Source organism: Balaenoptera physalus, assembly GCF_965194825.1.
Source record: "Balaenoptera physalus genome assembly, chromosome: 1".
NCBI lineage: Eukaryota > Metazoa > Chordata > Mammalia > Artiodactyla > Balaenopteridae > Balaenoptera > Balaenoptera physalus.
Genome location: NC_138882.1, coordinates 162,079,700 through 162,098,613, shown reverse-complemented (window position 1 = coordinate 162,098,613; position 18,914 = coordinate 162,079,700). Strand labels below are relative to the sequence as shown.

Sequence of the window (18,914 nt, the reverse complement as noted above, 5' to 3'; positions counted from 1 at the left end):
TAGGTTTTTACCATTGTTTCTAAAAATCTACCTCCCACTAATCTGTAAGCCACTATAAACAGAAGTTAAAAGAACAGTTCTGTGTCCCAAGAAAACTTAGTTTTGCCAGAAAAAAAAATCTTTATGCAAGTAACTAAAAGTTCATTTTATCAAATAAAGTGGAATACAATCCAAAATTGTACTATTCTAACCCTGATCCAATCCCCAAAGTCATTAATTCCCTAAGACACTGCTAAATAAGTGGGTAGTAGTTTCTCATCAATAGCTCTCAATAAATACAAAACATATTTAGCACAGTCCTAGTCTGATACAAGTCCTGCCGCACACATAAATAAATAGCTCAGACAAATGAATGAACTCTGAGCCAACTGCGTCCTTAATGTTCCAGTCAATCCAGAAGCACCTGGGAGAACTCATCAACCAAGGACAAACTGTGCAAGAGAAAGCAAAAGTTCAAAATGCAGTGATCCCTATTGTCAGATTGGACATAGAAAGAAAACTCAGAACTCTAGTGGAGGAGGAGGTTTCAGAAGGGTTTGTTCATGGTCCAGATCTATTCTTAGCTAAAGGGTAAGATGAATACCTAAAAGATTATGATACAATGCAACAATCCTCCCAGATTTAGCCAGCTCGCGGTCTGAATCACTCCCTGAGTCAGGGCAGGACACAGCACCCGCCCCTGTCCTTGAACAGTACCGTTACCTGAGTCAGAGCCTATTTTGAAAAACTAAAACCGATCTACATCTGGCATTTCAAGGGCGAGCCAATTCACCCACATGGAATCAACCACAGGTGACTTTTTCTTCTATTCATAGATACCCTGGAAATAGGTCCAAAAGCACAGAAGAGGCAACGTGGTGCAGTGGAAATAGCACCTATAAACTCCTGAACTAACTGGCTCTGAGACCTTGAAAAATTATTTTACCCCACTGAACATACATTTCTCATCTGTAGAATGGGTGGCTTGGAAGGCTGCCAGTTTTCAGTGTGGCCCAAGAATGTGCTATGGCAGGGTCATGAGTGGAGCTGCCATAATGGCAGAGACATAGGCTACACATGAGCCCAACATATGGGCTTCCACTCTCTAAGCCTTCTCTAGCTACTGCTGCTGCTAAATGTTCAATCTGCCAGGCACAAAGGCTAATACTGAGCCCCCAACACGGTACATCCTTAGAGGAGACCAACTGTCTAGCTGGCAATGAGCTGACTCCCTTCTACCCTGAAAAGGGTAATATTTCATCTTGATTAAGATTGATAAATATTCTGGGTACAGATTTATCTTTCCTGCCTGTAGGCCTCAGCCACCGCCACCATCCAAGGACTCACAGAGTGTCCAATTGACTGCTATGTTGAAAGTCTGATCTTGCATAAATTCAGTTTGGACAAAGAAATCCACTTTGCAGCAAAGAACATGCACATGGACAAATGACCGTGTGATCCAATGGTTCTACTACTTAGCAATCCTTCAGAAACTGATGGCTTGATAGAACATTGGAACAACCTCTTGAAAGCACAGCTGAGGTGGCTTAGACATAATACCTGCACAGGTGAGACACTATTCTTTGGGAGGCAGCATACACTTTAAATAACGAGCCATTATATGGGGTCGGTTCCCAGTAAACAGAATACACAGGTCTGGGAACCAAGCAAGGCAGAAGGAAGGAGTAAGAGTAACCTTAATCACTATTATTCCCAGTGTCACTTGTGAAATCTGTGTTTCTGGTACTCAACACTTTAGGCATTGTGGGTCTAGAGATGCTTCCATCATGGGACACAGTTTTTGCTAAAATTAAATCTATAGCTGCTGTCTGCCTGGTTACTCTAGGCTCTTCATTCCAATGGCAGGCAAGGAAATGGAGTTGCCTTACTGGCAAGGGGGTTTGACCAGGATCATCGTAAGCAAGTTGGGATGCTGCTACATACTGGGGCAGGAAGGAATAAGGATGACATGTGATAGCCATGACAGGTGATCCACGGGGTGTGTCTTGGTACTTCAAGGCCCAGTCTTAACTGCAAATTGGCAAGTTACATCAACCACAGCCTGGTAAGGGCATGGTAACCAGGGGCTCAGACTCCTCAGGGATGAGAGTCTGGCTCACTTTACCAGACAAGCCACCTTGATCAGCAGAAGTGCTAGCCAAGGGAGGAAATTTGAGAAAGGACAGCAGACAAGGGAGAGGATGGGTATAAGTTATGGCCTCAGGATCCACTACAACAATGGAAGCTGTAGTTTATCCCACTAACCCCCAAATCCTGACCAAGAAGAATCCTGGTCCAAATTCTGACCAAGAAGAATCCTGTAGAAGTTGTGAGAGGACAGAATAAACTTAAAGTAAGAAACAGGTGGATCTGAATGATACAAGGGGTGGACTGTAGCAGACGCTATTGGTGTCCCACTCAGATCCCCATTTACCAGGCAGGTGTACCCATCCTCCTGCTGGTGCAGGTATTGGCTGCTTACGGCTCACACCTGCACTCCTCTCTGGAGGATTCCTCTTAGCTAATGGGAGCTGCCTTTTCTAGAAATGCCTCTCCCTCCTCCTGCAAGGGACACCTATGACTGAATGATGCAGGGAAATAAAAGTTCAACCCCCTTGCCTCAATTCACACTCTAGAAGCGCCTCACGGGATTAAGCTGTCTTAGTCAGTTTGGGCTGCTATAACAAGGTACCATAGACTGGGTAACTTATAAACTACAGAAATTGGTTTCTCACATCTCTGAAAATCCAAGATCAGAGCCCACATGGTGTGTTCTGATGAAAGCTCTCTTACAAGTTACAGGCTGCTGTCTTCCTATATCCTTATATGGTGGAAAAAGGGCTAGAGAGCTCTCTGGAATCTCTCTGATAAAGGCATTCCCATTCATGAGGATGATGATTTAATTACCTCCCCAAAGCCCCACTCCCTTATACCACATTAAGGGTTAGGATTTCAACACATGAATCTGGGGGGGACACAAACATTCAGTCCTTAACATAGGCTGAAGCCAGACTTCTAAAACCACCACTAGTTTCTTCCTGTCCTACACTGCTTCTCTCATCCCATTAGGTGTTTTCATAAGAGCAATCCCTCAATACATCTCTTGCACATGCTCCCATCTAGGCCATGTTTCTGGGTACCTAACCTAGTACAGTTATCCAGTATATATTTCTGTGCATCCCACATAAAGAGCTAAAGGCATATGATAGTTCGGGTTTGTGTTTAGCAGATATCTACTCTCCTCCCCTCCACTGTGGGCAGAGAATCACCCCCTGCCCCACTGCAGCAGACTGTATTTTCCCTGAACGGCTGCAACACTGTCTCCCATCCCTCATGTGCTTCTTACAATGTGACCTTAACACCCCTCACATCAAGAGTTGGGAACTGTATCTCTTCCCTTGAAAGTGGGCAGGCTTTTGTGACTGTTTCAACCAAAAGAGAGTGGCAGAAGTGATGCTATGTGACTTCCAAGGCTGGTCATAAAGGACAATGGAGCTTCCACTTGGTTCTCCAGAACAAAGGTGCTAGAGTTCTAAACCACCTTGTAAGCAGTCTGACAACCCTACAGCCACCAAGCTGAGAAAGGCCAATCTAGCCCACGCAAAGAGACCAGGTGGAGAAGCCTGAGAATATTGGTCAGCCCCCTGCTATGCCAGCCCCAGGCACTATCTGACTTCAACTGTATCAGGGACCCTGAGCCAGGACCACCCAGTGGAGCCCTTCCTGAATTCCTGACCCAGAGGAGCCATGAGAGACAATAAAATGATTGTTATTATTTAAGCCACTAAGGTTCAGGGAAATTTTTCCCATAGTAATAGTAACCAGGACACCTACTGATGTTGAGCTTAGTCACATCACTTGTTTTGGCCAATGGGATTTTGCATCTTGTACTTCTGCCATCACCATGAGAAAAGCATGTCTTGGATGCGAGCATGCCACAGACACAGGAGAAGTGAGAGATGTGTGTAGCAGACATAAACAAAACCTGCAACCTGGGGCCAGCCCTGCCCAGATCAGCCTGAGATTTTCTGGGATTTTGTTTTGTTATATAACATTATGGCAATAACTGATCCAAGAGGAAATAGGAAAACATTCCCTGTTTCCAAGGCTAGGATACTTCATAATTCGTAATTAAAGGGGCTTCATGATGATTATCAATAAAAATAGTGAAAATAGCAGCATTTTCCAATAACATCTTTATCCTGAAATTTCAATATTCCTCTCCTTTCTTTTCAGTTAAGCTCAGTTAGTGACACAGGTCCATTTCCTGAGGCCCTAAAGACACATAACAAATGACCTCGTGGGCTTTCATTAATCGGCCTCCATAGTAGAATGAAATGTTGTCAGGTGCCCTCAGTGCCTCAAAAAAGAAGACGATGGATAGATAGAAAATCTTCTCAGCAACGATTAACCAGAATGAGAGGTACCAGAAGCCAAGAATTAATTTACAAGTCCCTTGAGTTAAGAGATCAGAAATCCCATCAAAAAGGGACAGATAGTGATCCATCCTAGAAGTATGTTAGAGTTATAAGCAAAAAGCATCAATGATTTATTTAAGCCAGGAATATAGAAAATAAACTTAAGTCTAAAAGCGAAAGGACTGTAAATATTTACCCATGGATGGTCAGGACCAAAGTGAAGAGCCATGCAAAACAAGAGAAGGAGCCAGGGACCAAGTGTCTAGATGAAACCAAATCTAAAATCTGGGGCTTATTCAGGGTCAGTCTTGGCCAAAAGGGCTCAGCTTTCCTGGGTCCAGTGATCCAAATGAATATTTGAAGATAATTCACAGTACACAGAGAATAATTACTACCTAATGCCTTTTGAAAATGGAACATAAATTGATTGGGGAAAGGAAATTTCGTATCAAATTATTCAACAATTCATGTTTTGAGGTTAATGCTAACCTCACGAAACCCTTGTCATTTGTCAGAACTGTACTTACTGGGTACCCCTGGGGCTTCACTGGACCATGAGTATGTGAAAGTTATTATGTGTCTTTCTTTGGTCCATAAAGTGGGACCGGATGGGATACTGAAACTCTTACTCATCTTTGAATGACTTTGGAGATACTGACTTGAGTCTACATTCAAACTCACTTCATCACACTTACCAGAGTAGCAAAGGTATTGAGAGTATCAGTGTCTTAGAAAGACAACCTTCAAAATTTTCTAAGAGAAGGATGCACTAGAGTCTGGCCGAACTCAAATCAAGCATCTTATTACGACCACCCTAGATGTGGAGGCACACGAAACCCACCGTTGCAGGATTTCTCAACACCAGCACAATTGACACACTGAACCAGACAACTCTTCATTGTGCGGGCCTCTCCTGTGCACTGCAGGCTGTTTATTTACTAGTATCCCTGGCATCTACCAACTACTTAGATGCCAATAGCACCCTCACCCCACCCACCGGTTATCACAGTCAAAAATGCCTCCAAACATTGCCAAATGTCCCCTGTGGGGCAAAATTCACCCCAGCTGATGACCAATGCATTAGTGTGGCCTAGGCTTAAAGGGCCAGCTTCCTAAGAATGAAAGAGAAGCAAAAAGTCTTTGAGATTTAAGGGGATAACCAATGAGATGAGGTTATATAGCAGCAGTAGTTCTCAAACTTTTTTGTCTGACTGATGGATTCAGATTCACAAGCATAACACTCTCATGGACGTATTCAGATTCTGACATACTATGACTACAGGTGAAGTGCAAAATTCTACCAGTTTATTCTGACTCAAGAAAGAATATTAAAATGCAAGGGGGTAAAAATTTTGTTTCTATGGATTGAATGGTGTCCCTCAAAAAAAGTTGTGTTGATACAGATGGCCAATAGGCACATGAATAGATGCTCAACATCACTATAATTAGAGAAATGCAAATCAAAACTACAATGAGTTATCACCTCACACCAGTCGGAATGGCCATCATCAAAAAGTCTACAAATAATAAATGCTGTAGAGGGTGTGGAGAAAATGGAACCCCCCTACACTGTTGGTGGGAATGTAAATTAGTGTAGCCACTATGGAGAACAGTATGGAGATTTCTTAAAAAACTAAAAATAGAGTTGCCATATGATCCAGCAATCCCACTACTGGGCATATATCCAGAGGAAACTCTAATCCGAAAAGATACATGCACCTCAGTGTTCATAGCAGTGCTATTCACAGTAGCCAAAACATGGAAACAAACTAAATGTCCATCGACAGATGAATGGATAAAGATGTGGTACAGGGAATTCCCTGGTGGTCCAGTGGTTAGGACTCTGCGCTTCCACTGCCGAGGGTGCAGGTTCAATCCCTGGTTGGGGAACTAAGATCCGACAAGTCGCACAGTGTGGCCAAAAACAAAAAGAGATGTGGTATTTATGTACAATGGAATACTACTCTACAGATTTCAGAGGGAGCATGGCCCTCTTGACACCTTGATCTTGGACTTTTAGCCTCCAGAACTGTGAAACAACAAATTTCTGTTGTTCTAAGCTACCCAGTTTGTGATACTTCATTACCGCAGCCCTAGGAAACTAACACAGATTTGATCTAGGAAAAATTATAAACCTGATTTAATTTTTAAAAGTTAGTGATTTCCACACTAAGACCTGCACATAGCTGTTTACAGTAGCCTTATTTGTAATTGCCAAAACGTGGAAGTAAACAAGATGTCCTTCGGTAGGTGAATGGATAAACTGTGGTACAGCCGAACAATGGAATGTTTTTCAGAGCTTAAAAGAAAAAAAAAGAGCTGTCAAGTCATGAAAAGACATGGAGGAACATTAAATGCATATCAGTAGGTGAGAGAAGCCAATCTGAAAAAGCTACATACTGTATGACTCCAACAATATGACATTCTTCCTGGAAAAGGCAAAACTATGGAGACAGTGAAAAGATAAGTGGTTGCCAGGAGTCAGGGGAGGGGAAATGAATAGGTAGGGCACAGAGGATTCTTAGGGCACTGTAAACACTTTGGATGATAATATATTGATGGATATATGTCATTAGATATTTGTCCAAATCCACAGCATGTATAACACCAAGAGTGAACCCTAAGATCAACTGTGGACTTTGGGTGATTAGATGTGCTAATGCAGGTTCATCCTTGGCAACAAATGTACGTCTCTGGTGGGGGAAGTTTATAACGGAGGCAGGGAGTATGTAGTATTGATATATCTCTGTACCTTCCTCTCAATTTTGTTACAAACCTAAAACTGCTCCAAAAAATAAAGTCTCTAAAGAATTAGTGAGTATTCTGAAAGCACCAATGTTTTACTAGTTGCAGTAAATTATTTGTAATGCAATCCCAGCTGATCCAACGTACCAATGTGTCACCACACAAGACTGAAAACTGCCACAGCACAGGATGTTTGGTGTTATGCCCCTGAGAATTAGCAGGTAGAACTTCTTATAACAGTTATTCATTAGTTTGGAATCTATAAACATGTATATAAAGTCTAGGAATAATCTCAACAGGATTGAGGAGGAGACTGGAGGAGAGATGGTCAAACTACTAATGGCTCACCACTTCCTACAGGGCAAAAGCCAAACTTATTTAGCAGAGCATGGAAGCCCTTTGCAATCCACTCACAACCTTTTTTCCAGACTCATCTTTGCCAAATCCCATCCTACCTGCCCTGTTTCATCTGAAGCTGATCCACTGCCTCTCAAACTTTTTCATGTCAAGGCACACCCAGAAAATAATGTTTGAGGGTACATGGGGATAAATAGACAAAGGTCAATAAGCTGGCAAACCTGTGCCTCTTCAAGGCACCCTGGGATACAACAGCCCACACTGCACTGGAAAATTCTGTTCTAATCCACCAGGATCCATCTTGCCTTTGTTTTCATTCAGGAAAGCCCTACCTCTCACTGAGTCCACCCAGCTCAATGACCATTTCATCTCTGATGTCTTTCCTACCTCTGCTCTGCTATCCCCCCATTGCACCCAGTATCAAGACCTATGTCATGGCTCTTGCCGTCATGCTGGACTGCCATTGCAGCTGCTCCACCCAGGAGGTGATCTTCTGGGGTCCAGGGGCAAACTGGGTCGACACTCATTCAGCAGATATTTATTGGCCTCCTATTAAAGGCAAGGCATTGGACCAGTCATAAAGATTCAAGGATGAACGAGGAGAGCGAGGGTCCCTGGCCTCCAGGAGCCCACAGTCTAGTAGGGATGATGGATGTTAAACTTCCGCTCACACAATTAATTATATAATTACAACAGTGGGGCATGTTTCCAAATCAATGAATGCATCTAACAAGTAGACCTGATCTATTTTGAGAGTCAGAGAAAGCTGCCTTGAAAGGGTGGCACGTAGCAGATGAGATCCAAAAGATAAATAGGAATTAATTAGGTGAAGGGTTGAATGTGTGTGAAAGCAGTATTCCATGTTCCAAACCAAGCATTCTGGTTCTTGACATCTTCATATCCACAGAACCTGGCCCAGGCAGATTCTAAATCAATATTTATTGAATTAAGTTTTTAAAAAATTTTGAGTACCTCTAAGCACTCTGTCTCTAAGTGGGTTCTTCAAATAATAATTGTTATTTTAGAAATCCCTTTCAACAATTAAAATGTATAAATATTTACTGAAACATTATTATATGCAAGTGTCCAAGGGCTGAAGGCAAAAAGATGAACAAGAATTTTCCAGGTGAAGAGGATAGATGAAAGTCTTCTAAGCAAAGTAAAGACCACAGAAAAATCATGGAGGCAAGAAAGCACACAGTGTGGTTTGGAAAGACCATGGAATTTAGTTCCAAAGAAGTATGAAGCCTTGGTAAGGGACAAAGAGATTAGAGCAAACATTAGTAGTAAGTAGTACTTACTTACTAAGTAGTAATAAGAAATTACCCCCCAAATTGAGAAGTTTACAACACACATTTATTTTTTCCATTTCTGTGGGTCAAGAATCCAGGCACGGCTTAGCTGGGTCTCTATACCAGCTTCAGGGCTCTTCAGGCTGCAGTCAAGGTCTTGGCCCTGGGTCTCTCAAAAGGCCGCCATCAAAGCATCTGCTGGGGCCATGGTCTTCTCAAGGCTCAACTGGGGTGGGATCTGCTTCCAAGCTCGCTCACCGGTTGTTGGCACTCACAGCCTTGGCAGGACTCAATACCTCGTGGGCTGCTGGACTAAGGGACTCAGTTCCTCGCAGGCTAGACCTAGAGGTCACCCTCAGTCCCTTGCCACATGGGCCTCTCTAACATGGCAGCTGGCTTCATCAAAGGCAGCAAGAGAGCTTCTGGTAAGACAGAAGGTATAGTCTTTTGTAACCTAATAATGGAAGTGATAACCCATCAATTTTGCCCTGTTCTAGGTCCAGCCAGCCTAAGGGATAAGAGGAGGTGGGGGTCATTGGGGGCCATCTTATAAGTCTAAGACAGCATTATACCATGTAGACTCTTAAATGCCAGTGAAAGGAACTTGTATTTTACTAGACAGTAGAGATCCAGTGAAGGTTTGGGGGCATAGGAGTGACAGGAGCAGAGCTTCTCTACAGAGAGATTATTTTGAGAGATTACACATTACTGTGTAGGATGGATTGGAAGCAGAGTATGTGTTTGGAGTTGGGGGAATCAGTTAGGAGGCCAATTCTCTAGTCTAGATAATGAAGGCCTAAAGTAGGATGCTTTAGCATCAAGAACACCACAACAAATACTTGTATGGTATTTTATAAGTCACCAGCCAATTTAACATATATCACATATCATAAATGTAAGAACCCCAATGAGATAAACAAGCCAACCATTATCTCCGTTCCACAGGTAAGGAAATTAAGGACTAGAAGTTAAATGACTTGTCTCACCATCCAACACTGAAAAGATGTGGACATTTGCAAAAGACCAAAATGCAAAGGAAGAGTCTGATAATCCTTGGAAACTGACAGGCTATGGGGCAGCGGGTGGGGGGTGGGGGGGAGGGCACAGAGGGAGCAGAAAAAGAAGGATTTATCAAAACTTCAAATTTTCCAACTAGGATGAGTAGGAAGAATGGGATTCACAAAAATCAAAAGGCAGGAAGAAGCATCAGCGTGGATGAAAGATGAAGGATGATAGAACTTGGGGTTTGGGGTGCTGAGGAGACAACCAGGTAGACCAATCAGCATCCCTTAGAAATGCCAATCTGGTGTTGGGGGCAAGGGACAACCATGTGGAAAGGTCAACTGAAGCCGTGGGAGTGAATAAAATGGCTAGAAAAGAGAGAAGAAAGAGAAGGCAAAAATCACAGGGACCTCCTACTTCCAGAGAAGTAAGAGTAGGAAGCGGAGGAGGCAGTGTGGGCGGCAAAGAGAAGAAAATAGGGAAATCAGGAAGAGAATCAAGAGACCCCAGGTTCCAGAAACCCTGAAAAAGAACACTCCAAGAAAAGGGGGTCACCTGCATGGAATTCTGTAGCAAAATCCAGAAGACAACTGCAGAGAAGGTCATTGAAAAGGGTCACCCATGCCACTTGAAGGAGATTCGGTAATAAGGAGGTGGAAACTAAATTATGTAACAGGCATGAGGGCATGCGAGGTCGGGGAGCAGACCGAAAACGAGGGTCTTCAAGGAAATGGGGCGGTAAAGACAAGAGTGGCTGGGAGTAGCAGCTTGAGAAATGAACAGAGGACTTCCTTAGGCTAGAATGAGGCAGCAGCGGGGGGTGGGGGATTGGAAAAAAGTCAAAGGCCCAAGAAAAAAGAAAGGCTGATATCTACTGGTTGTATAAGATTCCCAAAGGGCTCAGGCAAACACAAACATAGCAGGATTTATAACAGGAATGGGCAGTAGACGTCACCTGGTTTTCCTCCTATTCCCTGACTCAGTTACTGCCTCTGGCTCTCTGTGCCCATTCCATGAGCTCTGGTTTCTCCTCCCTTCCGTTCCTTCCCAATCCCTTCCCTTCTCATTCAAACCCTTGCTCTAGGCCAGGTTGTCCACTCAGTGGTTTCAGGCCCCAGCTCACCCCTCCAGCCATAACCACCCCCTCCCCAACCCCACACAGACTGTATCCTTGGCCATTCTCAACCTTATTCATTCTTCAAACATGTGATGCTCTCCCTCTCTGGCCCTTGGGATGTCCTGCATACTGTGCTCTCTGCTTGGGATACTCCTTTCATGGCCCTCTCAATACAACCAGCTCCTTAGTCTTCAGATCTCGTCTTAGATGTGACTTCCTCCAGGAAGCCTTCCTGGCTCCCCCACCATGGAAGCCCACAGGATGGTAACGTCTGTATTGTAATTGCCTGTTTACTTGTTGGCCTTCCACAGGACAGAAAGCTCTGTGAAAGCAGAGACTGTACCATATTATGCACCACAGCCTTTGTATTTAGTACAATGTTTGGCTTGGCACAAATTGGTTGATGGGGGTAGTTGATGCTCTGCTGCATTGCCATTATCCCCACACAGCCCACCCCTCAGGATGGAGGCCCACACTCCTCCCCCTGCCAAGGGCTCTCAGCTGAGTCCATTTCTGGGAACTGCTCTGGACTGAAAAGAGCTGCCTCCCCCCAGGCCACACCCCCTTCCTGAGGGCAGTCCATGGGTCCGGTGACTGCTGGATACAGGTGTATAAAGGCTGGTCCCCTTGCATCAATTTGGGACAATTCTGAGGGGCCATCCCAGCTCCCAAGCCTCCTGTGGGATCAGCTGAGACCTTCATTGTGACCACATCACAGCTCAACTTCCACTCCACCCGGTCCTGCTTCCCTAACTCCCCCCACCGATGTTGATCCAGAGAACTTTCCTAAATAAACCTCCTGCCTGCCAATCTCCATTGCAGAGTCTACTCGAAACCAGAATCTCTGATTCCCCAGAGAACCTGACCTGAGGCAAGTGAATAAACAGAAATGAATTTTGTCCAAGTCACTCCCCAACAGAACAATGCCCACTACAATATTTCTAGGTCAGCTCCTATGGTAGCAAGTATTGGGCCTTTGGTAGATGCTGAGATTGAATGAATCAATCTGGTCATTTGGTTCTTGAATTTTCTGGTAACTCTCATCACACAATTGGTGAGTGACTCAAATTACTTTCTTTCTTTGGAACTAAGAAAAACCAATTTATAAAATTTTTTATAAATAGCTCCTTCAGTTGGTCTCAGGTACAATGCCTCTACCCGAGCACAGTACAGGTGGATTCTGCTTTTAGCCATTGCTAGAAAAGAAAGAATGATGCCAGTACTGTTCTTAGGAGACATTTCTTTAGACCAAGTGAGTCAAGATTGAAGGCAGAGGTCCTCTAAGCAGCGATAACGCAGACCAGGAGCCTTGTGCTGCCCGCCTTGCTAGGGAGCACATCCAGAGATTCTGTGATGGCAAATGTCCACTGGAAGTCATGCTTCCGAAGGACAGATCCATCGGGAGCTGATGAACTGGCAAGGCCATGTTCAGAGATCAAGGACTTACGAAGGGGCAAAGAGTGCACAGAACAGTCCAGGAGTGGAAGCACACCTGGTCAGCTCTCACAGCAGGGTGAACAGTCCTCATGCCAGAATCTGAACAGCATGTACCACACTCAGAAATTTACTTCAAGACCCATGAATTCACCCACCTGATTGATTTTCTCTTTGATCTGCCTTTGAGGTCACCTCCATATCAACAATGTTCACCTCCACACCTGTGATTGCAGCTATGACCCATGGAGATGAATGCAAAAGGGAAGATCATTTTTCGTGTCTATCCCAAGTGGTAATTAAAAGTTACTGCTATCCTTATAGTGCTCATCAGAGGATCTCCTAAACACATAATCCATTCATTCCTAACACTCCTCTCCAAGGCAGCATTATTCCATCTCCCGAGATGGAGTACTCTAAGCCTGGGAGAGAATGAACAGTTGGCTCAGGCAGCGGCATTCAAGGCCAGAAACCGAACTTGAAGCTCCCAATCAATTCTTACCCTGACTTGCTGGGCTTGCTTGTTCCAGAATGCTACCCGGAAACAGACAGCCAAAGGATTGCTCAACCTCTGGTCTGTTCTAATTCTGCCTACGAGAAGTCACACATGCAAATGTCACTGCCCCTTTCTTTTCTTCCTAATGTAAATAAGATGTAATTTCCATCTCTTGCTATCTTAAAAGTAAGCATGATATAACAATGTATGGTACAGGGACTTCCGTGGTGGCGCAGTGGTTAAGAATCCGCCTGACAATGCAGGGGACACAGACAGGTTCAAGCCCAGCCCGGGAAGATCCCACATGCCGCAGAGCAACTAAGCCCATGCACCACAACTACTGAGCCTGCACTCTAGAGCTCGTGTGCCACAACTACTGAAGCCTGCGTGCCTAGAACCCATGCTCCGCAACAAGAGATGCCACTGCAGTGAGAAGCCCGCACACTGCAATGAAGAGTAGCCCCTGCTCGCTGCAACTAGAGAAAGCCTGTGCACAGCAACAAAGACCCAATGCAGCCAAAAATAAATAAATATTTTTAAAATGTATGGTACAGTATTTATTTACAAGCATATTCTTAGAAACCCTGACTCAGACTCTATCTAAAGTTATTTCTCATAGTAAGTCAAAACTACTGCTATGAATATAGGGTCACTGACGATGTAGCTTGTTAAATTAAGATGAGATTATGCTGGAGAAGAGTGAGCCTCTAATCCAATATGACTGGTGTTCTTATAAAAAAAGGGGAAATTTACTATTTACAATAGCCAAGACATGGAAGCAATCTAAATGTGCATCAACAGATGAATGGATAAAGAAGCTGTGAGATATAGATATATAGATATATATACACATATACACACACGATGGAATATTACTCAGCCATAAAAAAGAATGAAATAATGCCATTTGCAGCAACACGGATGGACCATGTTTACTTATCATACTAAGTAAAGTAAGCCAGACAGAGAAAGTCAAATATCATATGATATCACTTATATGTGGAATCTAGAAAAATGATACAAATGAACTTATTTACAAAACAGAAACAGACTCACAGACATAGAAAACAAATTTATGATTACCAAAGGGGAAAGGGGGAGGGGATAAATTAGGAGTCTGGGATTAACATAAACACACCACTACGTATAAAATAGATAACCAACAAGGACCTACCATATAGCACAGGAAACTATACTCAATATTTTGTAATAATTTATAAGGGAAAAGAATCTGAAATACGTGTGTGTGTGTGTGTGTGTGTGTGTGTGTGTGTGTGTGTGTGTATAACTGAATCACTTTGCTGTACACCTGAAACTAACACAACATTGTATATCAACTATACTTCAATTAAAAAACAAAAAAATTTTTTTTTAAATTTTAAATAAAAAGGGGAAATTTGAACAGACACGCACACAGAGAGAACATCATGTGAAGCCTAGAGTTACACCGCCACAAGCCAAGGAATTACCAGAAGCTAGGAGTGAGGTCGGGAACAGATCCTTCCCTAGCACCCTCAGCAAGAGTATGGCCCTGCCAACACCTTGATTTCAGACTTCTAGCCTCCAGAACTAGGAGACAATAAATTTTTGTTCTAATAAGCTAAGCCACCCAGTTTGTGGCACTTTGTTCCAGCAGCCCTTGCAAACGAATACGACCACAGTGCTAAACTTATCTCCAAAGTTTACAACTTTAAAACCCCTCACAGCCTACCTGTTTAGAACCCAAGGAGCAAGGAAGTAGGTGAGCCGAGGAATGGAAAGAGGGAGTTTGGGCAGATGGAGTATGTAAACTAGGGTGAGTTGACTGAAGTGGAAAAGGAGAGAGAAAGAGATAGGGCAAAACCAAAAATCAGACAGGGAGTTCAGGACAGGGCCTGGCAGGGACAGCATGAGAATGATTACCTTCCCTGGTCCTGCAACTCTGCTATCCAAAGGCTCCAGCTGGTTCTAGCTGCCACCTGCTGCTACCACCAAGTGAGGGAAATAGCCACCCCAGGAGAGGGATGTGACTCCCAAGTTCTCCCACCTCCCAGCTGCCTTCCTTCCTTCCTCTCTTAGCCTCAGGAGGTGCCGGCCTGCCAGCCAGGGGAGGAAGCAGGTGCAGGCAAAGAAGTGAGCACCGTCCTCCTGCAGCTCCCCAGCCGACTGATGCTCCTGCCTGAGCACGAACAAGAGACGGGGACCAGGCAGCTCAGGAAACACCAGGCTGTCACACCAGTGATATCAAACTCACAGATCGTAACATTTGCAAATAAAAGAGAGGCCTCCAGTGCAATGGATTTGTTGAGAATGTGCAATGTTCAGGGACTATGTCGTAGGGGGACTACATGCTGTGAGACTCAAAGCATAAGTGACAAACTCCATATTTGCCTCCCGCCAAAGGCAAAATAGTGAGACTCCCTGCTGTGTCTGCTCCATTGTCTGAGTCCTCCAGGAATCCAGCTTTTCCTGACCCTATTCAGGGCAGAATACCTCTCCTCAACGCTTTAGCTCTAAAGTCAGATTTTAGAAGCATGGGAAGAAGATTTGGGGTTATGAACAACATGTAACTGAGGAATAATTTCACAGTTTAATGCTGTAGAGTCAAGAAAAAAATTAATCATACTGCCAATAGGCAATGGCTCTGGAATTTAAAAAATGAGTGGTTCCCTGCCAAAACTGTGTCTGTCAGTACTTTTATTCCTTTTTTTTCCATTAAGACCTAAGTCTATGTCTCTATTCAGCCTTTCAGTAAGGCACAAAGGAATCTACTAGATTGGGGGTTCTCAGCCTTTATGGAGCCCCAAGCTGAGAAATATGACCCCTCCAGCCTATAGCTGTGGTTTATGGTGGTATAGACTAAATTCTGTCCCCCTAAAATGCATATGTTGAAGCCCTATCCCCCAATGTGACTGTATTTGGAGAGACAGCCTTAAAAGAGATAATTAAGGGTTAAATAAGACCATATGGATGGGGTCCTAATTGATGTCCTTATAAGAAGAGGAAGAGACAGGAGAAAAAGTATCTCCCATAAAGAGAAAAAAAACTAAAAAAGAATCCGCTACTAGTGAGGGGAGCAAGAATATGAATATTGTGAAGTTATATTTTCTGTGGCCATTTTAGACTGACTTTGGGGGAGCAGAAATGCCTGAATGAATGAATCTGCAGTCCAGTAAGGGTACAATGCCCCGAAAAGGAACAGGCAGAGTGGCAGGCTTTCACTCGGCAGTGTCTGAGCTAACCTTTAAATTACAAGGGAATGTATTGGCGAGGATGTGGAGAAACAGGACCCTTCATACATTGCTGATAGTAACGTAAAATGGTGCAACCACCTGGGAAAACAGTTGGGCAGTTTCTTAAAAAGTTAGACATAAACTTATCCTATGACCCCAGCAATTCCCTCTCCTAAGTATCTACTCAAGAGAAATAAAAACATGTGTCCACAGAAAGACGTGTGCGTGAATGTTCACAGCAGCATTATTCATAATAGCCAAAAGGCGGAAACAGCCCAAATATCCATCAGCTGGTGAATGGATAAACCAAATGTGGGCTATCCATACACTGGAATACTATTCATCAATAAAAAGAAACAGACTACTGATACAGGCTATAACATGGATGGATTTCAAAAACCTTATGCTTATTCAAAGAAGCCAGATGCAAAAGACTATAAATTGTACGATTCCATTTATATGAAATGTCCACAAAAAGCAGCTCTGCAGAGACACAAAGTAGATTAGAGGTTTCCTGGGGCTGAGATGGAGATTAACTGTAAGTGGGTACAACAGATCTTTTGGGGGTGATAGAAATATTCTAAAACTAGTTGTGGTGATAGTTGCACAGCTCCAAAATCATTATATTTACATTTTAGACTGCTGAATTTTATGGCATGCAAACTGTACCGCAATAAAGCTGTTTTTACAAAGGGGGCTATGAATGGGACCACTTGAGGTCCACAGGCATGAGCTGTTGGATTTGGTACAACTAAGGCTTATTAACACTAACACATGGGTAAGCCCCAGGGAGAGCAAAGGCTGTCATCATTTTCTTCTCTGATAAATGTCTTGAAAGACAAACTGGGGGACAGTTCCACTGGGGCAGAAGTTCTGCAGCTGAGCAAATACTACTCCCGAAGGAACGCAAGGCAGGGACGGGCCTGCTGGTGTCTCAGCTCGGGGCCCAGAACTTGAGATCAGACCAGGGCAAGCCATGCCCAGCAGAGCTCATCCTGCATGGCTGAGCGAGGCTTCGAGAAGCCTGGGTCAGAAGCACCGCCAGGATCCACTGCCCTGCGAAAGGGGAGGCACCTAGTGGTTACAAGGCGTGCGTGGGCCCTGGCAAGTGGGGCCCAGGAACGAGGGGAGAAGGGAAGCTCTTCCCTCAGAGTAGCAGCCAGGAGGGTGAAAAGCCAAGAACAGGTGACAGGAGGCTGGCCATCCCCAAGGTAGCAAGCTCTTCCAGGTAGCCTGGCACCACCTCAGCCTTTCACAGGGCTGGGTAAGACCTCAAAAGAACACCACCTGGAAAAAGCTCATAGGAGCCTCATCAGAAAATAAAGTCAAAAGATTCCAGGAGCCTGGACTACAGGGAGAAGGGAGGAAGTGAAGAGAAGGCAGAGGCTCAGCTGTGTCAGGCCTGCTGGGCTGAGTACGGGGGGAGGGGGCTGGACTCCGAAAGCCGCCGTGAATCCTCCTGCACACCTTACTCGTTCTGTGACCTTCCCCAACTTACAGGACCACTGGGGCTCGCCCCCCACTATCTCCTCCTATGTGAAATGGAGACTTTATCCACTAGAAAAAGTTGTGTGAGGATTAACAAGAAAATGTAAGGCACTAAAAGAAAAGGGAATTGTATTCTGTTATAAATGTAAAGAGTTTTTCATGCCTCCGCCACTGGATTCATCATGCTGGGACTCCCTTTCCTCTATATCCTCTGAAAGGTGACAGCAGAGACAGGAAATAGGAAAGAAAATATCCCATTTCACATTAGGCCAACATTATCATGAACCAATATCCAGGAACTGTTTGAAAAGTAAGCATGACCACAGAAGCTAGGTGGCCCAGTAAAGTTACCATGATACTTTAAGATAAGACTTAATCACTCTGGAGAAAAGAAAAACCTGCACTTTGCCAGAATTTCATTCTTATGCCAATACTCCGTACCCCCCATTGTATGGGGCTACAAAATATGTTGAACATTTCATATTACTTCTTCAGAGAGTATGCCTATCTCAATTGGCTAAGCACAGCCCCTAGCTATAGAAACCATTCCCTGTTGGGATTATATTTTAAAAACTTAAACACATTAATTTTGGAAGACTCCCAAAAGGCATATTTACTGTAAGCCATGCCTTTAATTCTGCACTGGGAATGCATGGAGGACCAAGATCAACAAAGGGTTCCCTCCCACCTTTAGGGCCTAAACTTCTAACAATTAGCAGCTTTAGGAGATAGGACAGAGGTGCACCTTACCGAAAATTTAAATGGAGGGAAGAGTAGGTATTTCTGGAGGTGAGTCATTCAAAGTAAAGAAATGTTTGGGGATGAAAGGATGAGGGGATGGGAATATATTTACCCCACTTGTGAGTACCCCTACATATACTTCAAAGCATATGCCTCCAAAGTGGATTTCCTCATGGTGGTATTTTATAAGCTTTCCTTGTTTGCTTGTTTTTAATTAGCAACAAACATACAGCATTGAAACTTGGAGCCATATATGTCATTCATGTCAAAGGGGCTGGAAAGCTCAGAATCGACTTGAGTGACAACTATTACTAAAGTTTTCAGAATGGAAATTCAAAAAGGAATTCAAAGATAACAAAATCCTCCTTACAAACAAAAGCAGTTAAAGGCGTTACTGGAACTAATTCCTTGCCTACTGTAGCACTCCAAGTCTTTGGAAAACATGAAAGCCAGCTCTTATTTATTTTAATAAGCAGCTCCAGCTAGGGTGAAAATCAACATGGTTTTGAGAATAAATCTGATGATCCTTGTCCTTCAAGGAGAGGAATTTAGTTAATGCTGAAGGTTTTATCTTGTTTGACCTACCCATCATGAAACTGGGAAACTATAATTTATGTATCCAGTGAACACAAA

General features: G+C 43.8%; 1 protein-coding gene across 4 annotated transcripts in view; it reads right to left on the bottom strand.

Moving 5' to 3' along the window:
- Nucleotides 1–18,914, bottom strand: part of HIVEP3 (HIVEP zinc finger 3) — a 508,837-nt gene that overhangs the window by 440,155 nt on the left and 49,768 nt on the right. The gene's annotated exons all lie outside the window — the stretch shown is intronic.